The sequence below is a fragment of the Phalangium opilio genome, unplaced genomic scaffold, assembly GCF_054372755.1.
Source record: "Phalangium opilio isolate 3A_F unplaced genomic scaffold, DU_Popi_V2 ptg000101l_1, whole genome shotgun sequence".
NCBI lineage: Eukaryota > Metazoa > Arthropoda > Arachnida > Opiliones > Phalangiidae > Phalangium > Phalangium opilio.
Genome location: NW_028324204.1, coordinates 2106469 through 2112137, shown reverse-complemented (window position 1 = coordinate 2112137; position 5669 = coordinate 2106469).

The following is a 5669-nucleotide window of genomic DNA, read 5'->3' as shown; positions in this document are numbered from 1 at the left end:
TTTCATTTCATTTATGACTAATTAAAGGACGTTCCCGGTATACGCTAGATGGTTTCTGATAGTGTTTTATACGGCTAATAACATATTTAATGTAAATGAAGATCGTATGTGCCAGATTTAAGAAATTCAACTTTCAAGGCTAAAATGAACAGTGTAATAATTTAAATCATTTTCGAGATTCTACTCAGGTTTCCTTTCATTTATGACACATTTTATGGACGTTCCCGGTATACGCTAGATGGTTTCTGATAGTGGTTTATACGGCTAATAACATATTTAATGTAAATGAAGATCGTATGTGCCAGATTTAAGAAATTCAACTTTCAAGGCTAAAATGAACAATGTAATAATTGAAATCATTTTCGAGATGTTTCTCAGGTTTCGTTTCATTTATGACTATTTATAAAGGACGTTCCTGGTATACGCTAGATGGTTTCTGACGGTGTTTTATACGGCTAATAACATATTAAATGTAAATGAAGATCGTATGTGCCAGATTTAAGAAATTCAACTTTCAAGGCTAAAATGAACAATGTAATAATTGAAATCAGTTTCGAGATGTTTCTCAGGTTTCGTTTCATTTATGACTATTTATAAAGGACGTTCCTGGTATAGGCTAGATGGTTTCTGACGGTGTTTTATACGGCTAATAACATATTAAATGTAAATGAAGATCGTATGTGCCAGATTTAAGAAATTCAACTTTCAAGGCTAAAATGAACAATGTAATAATTGAAATATTTTCGAGATGTTTCTCAGGTTTCGTTTCATTTATGACTATTTATAAAGGACGTTCCTCGTATACGCTAGATGGTTTCTGATAGTGTTTTATACGGCTAATAACATATTTAAATTAAATGAAGATCGTATGTGCCAGAATTAAGATATTCAACTTTCAAGGCTAAAATGAACAGTGTAATAATTTAAATCATTTTCGAGATCTGTCTCAGGTTTCATTTCATTTATGACTAATTAAAGGACGTTCCCGGTATACGCTAGATGGTTTCTGATAGTGTTTTATACGGCTAATAACATATTTAATGTAAATGAAGATCGTATGTGCCAGATTTAAGAAATTCAACTTTCAAGGCTAAAATGAACAATGTAATAATTGAAATCATTTTCGAGATGTTTCTCAGGTTTCGTTTCATTTATGACTATTTATAAAGGACGTTCCTCGTATACGCTAGATGGTTTCTGATAGTGTTTTATACGGCTAATAACATATTTAAACTAAATGAAGATCGTATGTGCCAGAATTAAGATATTCAACTTTCAAGGCTAAAATGAACAGTGTAATAATTTAAATCATTTTCGAGATCTGTCTCAGGTTTCATTTCATTTATGACTAATTAAAGGACGTTCCCGGTATACGCTAGATGGTTTCTGATAGTGTTTTATACGGCTAATAACATATTAAATGTAAATGAAGATCGTATGTGCCAGATTTAAGAAATTCAACTTTCAAGGCTAAAATGAACAATGTAATAATTGAAATATTTTCGAGATGTTTCTCAGGTTTCGTTTCATTTATGACTATTTATAAAGGACGTTCCTGGTATACGCTAGATGGTTTCTGACGGTGTTTTATACGGCTAATAACATATTAAATGTAAATGAAGATCGTATGTGCCAGATTTAAGAAATTCAACTTTCAAGGCTAAAATGAACAATGTAATAATTGAAATCAGTTTCGAGATGTTTCTCAGGTTTCGTTTCATTTATGACTATTTATAAAGGACGTTCCTGGTATAGGCTAGATGGTTTCTGACGGTGTTTTATACGGCTAATAACATATTAAATGTAAATGAAGATCGTATGTGCCAGATTTAAGAAATTCAACTTTCAAGGCTAAAATGAACAATGTAATAATTGAAATATTTTCGAGATGTTTCTCAGGTTTCGTTTCATTTATGACTATTTATAAAGGACGTTCCTCGTATACGCTAGATGGTTTCTGATAGTGTTTTATACGGCTAATAACATATTTAAATTAAATGAAGATCGTATGTGCCAGAATTAAGATATTCAACTTTCAAGGCTAAAATGAACAGTGTAATAATTTAAATCATTTTCGAGATCTGTCTCAGGTTTCATTTCATTTATGACTAATTAAAGGACGTTCCCGGTATACGCTAGATGGTTTCTGATAGTGGTTTATACGGCTAATAACATATTTAATGTAAATGAAGATCGTATGTGCCAGATTTAAGAAATTCAACTTTCAAGGCTAAAATGAACAGTGTAATAATTTAAATCATTTTCGAGATTCTACTCAGGTTTCCTTTCATTTATGACACATTTTATGGACGTTCCCGGTATACGCTAGATGGTTTCTGATAGTGTTTTATACGGCTAATAACATATTTAATGTAAATGAAGATCGTATGTGCCAGATTTAAGAAATTCAACTTTCAAGGCTAAAATGAACAGTGTAATAATTTAAATCATTTTCGAGATCTGTCTCAGGTTTCATTTCATTTATGACTAATTAAAGGACGTTCCCGGTATACGCTAGATGGTTTCTGACGGTGTTTTATACGGCTAATAACATATTAAATGTAAATGAAGATCGTATGTGCCAGATTTAAGAAATTCAACTTTCAAGGCTAAAATGAACAATGTAATAATTGAAATCATTTTCGAGATGTTTCTCAGGTTTCGTTTCATTTATGACTATTTATAAAGGACGTTCCTGGTATACGCTAGATGGTTTCTGACGGTGTTTTATACGGCTAATAACATATTAAATGTAAATGAAGATCGTATGTGCCAGATTTAAGAAATTCAACTTTCAAGGCTAAAATGAACAATGTAATAATTGAAATCATTTTCGAGATGTTTCTCAGGTTTCGTTTCATTTATGACTATTTATAAAGGACGTTCCTGGTATAGGCTAGATGGTTTCTGACGGTGTTTTATACGGCTAATAACATATTAAATGTAAATGAAGATCGTATGTGCCAGATTTAAGAAATTCAACTTTCAAGGCTAAAATGAACAATGTAATAATTGAAATCATTTTCGAGATGTTTCTCAGGTTTCGTTTCATTTATGACTAATTAAAGGACGTTCCCGGTATACGCTAGATGGTTTCTGATAGTGTTTTATACGGCTAATAACATATTTAATGTAAATGAAGATCGTATGTGCCAGATTTAAGAAATTCAACTTTCAAGGCTAAAATGAACAATGTAATAATTGAAATCATTTTCGAGATGTTTCTCAGGTTTCGTTTCATTTATGACTATTTATAAAGGACGTTCCTGGTATACGCTAGATGGTTTCTGACGGTGTTTTATACGGCTAATAACATATTAAATGTAAATGAAGATCGTATGTGCCAGATTTAAGAAATTCAACTTTCAAGGCTAAAATGAACAATGTAATAATTGAAATCAGTTTCGAGATGTTTCTCAGGTTTCGTTTCATTTATGACTATTTATAAAGGACGTTCCTGGTATAGGCTAGATGGTTTCTGACGGTGTTTTATACGGCTAATAACATATTAAATGTAAATGAAGATCGTATGTGCCAGATTTAAGAAATTCAACTTTCAAGGCTAAAATGAACAATGTAATAATTGAAATATTTTCGAGATGTTTCTCAGGTTTCGTTTCATTTATGACTATTTATAAAGGACGTTCCTCGTATACGCTAGATGGTTTCTGATAGTGTTTTATACGGCTAATAACATATTTAAATTAAATGAAGATCGTATGTGCCAGAATTAAGATATTCAACTTTCAAGGCTAAAATGAACAGTGTAATAATTTAAATCATTTTCGAGATCTGTCTCAGGTTTCATTTCATTTATGACTAATTAAAGGACGTTCCCGGTATACGCTAGATGGTTTCTGATAGTGTTTTATACGGCTAATAACATATTTAATGTAAATGAAGATCGTATGTGCCAGAATTAAGATATTCAACTTTCAAGGCTAAAATGAACAGTGTAATAATTTAAATCATTTTCGAGATCTGTCTCAGGTTTCATTTCATTTATGACTAATTAAAGGACGTTCCCGGTATACGCTAGATGGTTTCTGATAGTGTTTTATACGGCTTATAACATATTTAATGTAAATGAAGATCGTATGTGCCAGATTTAAGAAATTCAACTTTCAAGGCTAAAATGAACAATGTAATAATTGAAATCATTTTCGAGATGTTTCTCAGGTTTCGTTTCATTTATGACTATTTATAAAGGACGTTCCTCGTATACGCTAGATGGTTTCTGATAGTGTTTTATACGGCTAATAACATATTTAAACTAAATGAAGATCGTATGTGCCAGAATTAAGATATTCAACTTTCAAGGCTAAAATGAACAGTGTAATAATTTAAATCATTTTCGAGATCTGTCTCAGGTTTCATTTCATTTATGACTAATTAAAGGACGTTCCCGGTATACGCTAGATGGTTTCTGATAGTGTTTTATACGGCTAATAACATATTTAATGTAAATGAAGATCGTATGTGCCAGATTTAAGAAATTCAACTTTCAAGGCTAAAATGAACAGTGTAATAATTTAAATCATTTTCGAGATCTGTCTCAGGTTTCATTTCATTTATGACTAATTAAAGGACGTTCCCGGTATACGCTAGATGGTTTCTGACGGTGTTTTATACGGCTAATAACATATTAAATGTAAATGAAGATCGTATGTGCCAGATTTAAGAAATTCAACTTTCAAGGCTAAAATGAACAATGTAATAATTGAAATCATTTTCGAGATGTTTCTCAGGTTTCGTTTCATTTATGACTATTTATAAAGGACGTTCCTGGTATACGCTAGATGGTTTCTGACGGTGTTTTATACGGCTAATAACATATTAAATGTAAATGAAGATCGTATGTGCCAGATTTAAGAAATTCAACTTTCAAGGCTAAAATGAACAATGTAATAATTGAAATCATTTTCGAGATGTTTCTCAGGTTTCGTTTCATTTATGACTATTTATAAAGGACGTTCCTGGCATAGGCTAGATGGTTTCTGACGGTGTTTTATACGGCTAATAACATATTAAATGTAAATGAAGATCGTATGTGCCAGATTTAAGAAATTCAACTTTCAAGGCTAAAATGAACAATGTAATAATTGAAATCATTTTCGAGATGTTTCTCAGGTTTCGTTTCATTTATGACTAATTAAAGGACGTTCCCGGTATACGCTAGATGGTTTCTGATAGTGTTTTATACGGCTAATAACATATTTAATGTAAATGAAGATCGTATGTGCCAGATTTAAGAAATTCAACTTTCAAGGCTAAAATGAACAATGTAATAATTGAAATCATTTTCGAGATGTTTCTCAGGTTTCGTTTCATTTATGACTATTTATAAAGGACGTTCCTGGTATACGCTAGATGGTTTCTGACGGTGTTTTATACGGCTAATAACATATTAAATGTAAATGAAGATCGTATGTGCCAGATTTAAGAAATTCAACTTTCAAGGCTAAAATGAACAATGTAATAATTGAAATCAGTTTCGAGATGTTTCTCAGGTTTCGTTTCATTTATGACTATTTATAAAGGACGTTCCTGGTATAGGCTAGATGGTTTCTGACGGTGTTTTATACGGCTAATAACATATTAAATGTAAATGAAGATCGTATGTGCCAGATTTAAGAAATTCAACTTTCAAGGCTAAAATGAACAATGTA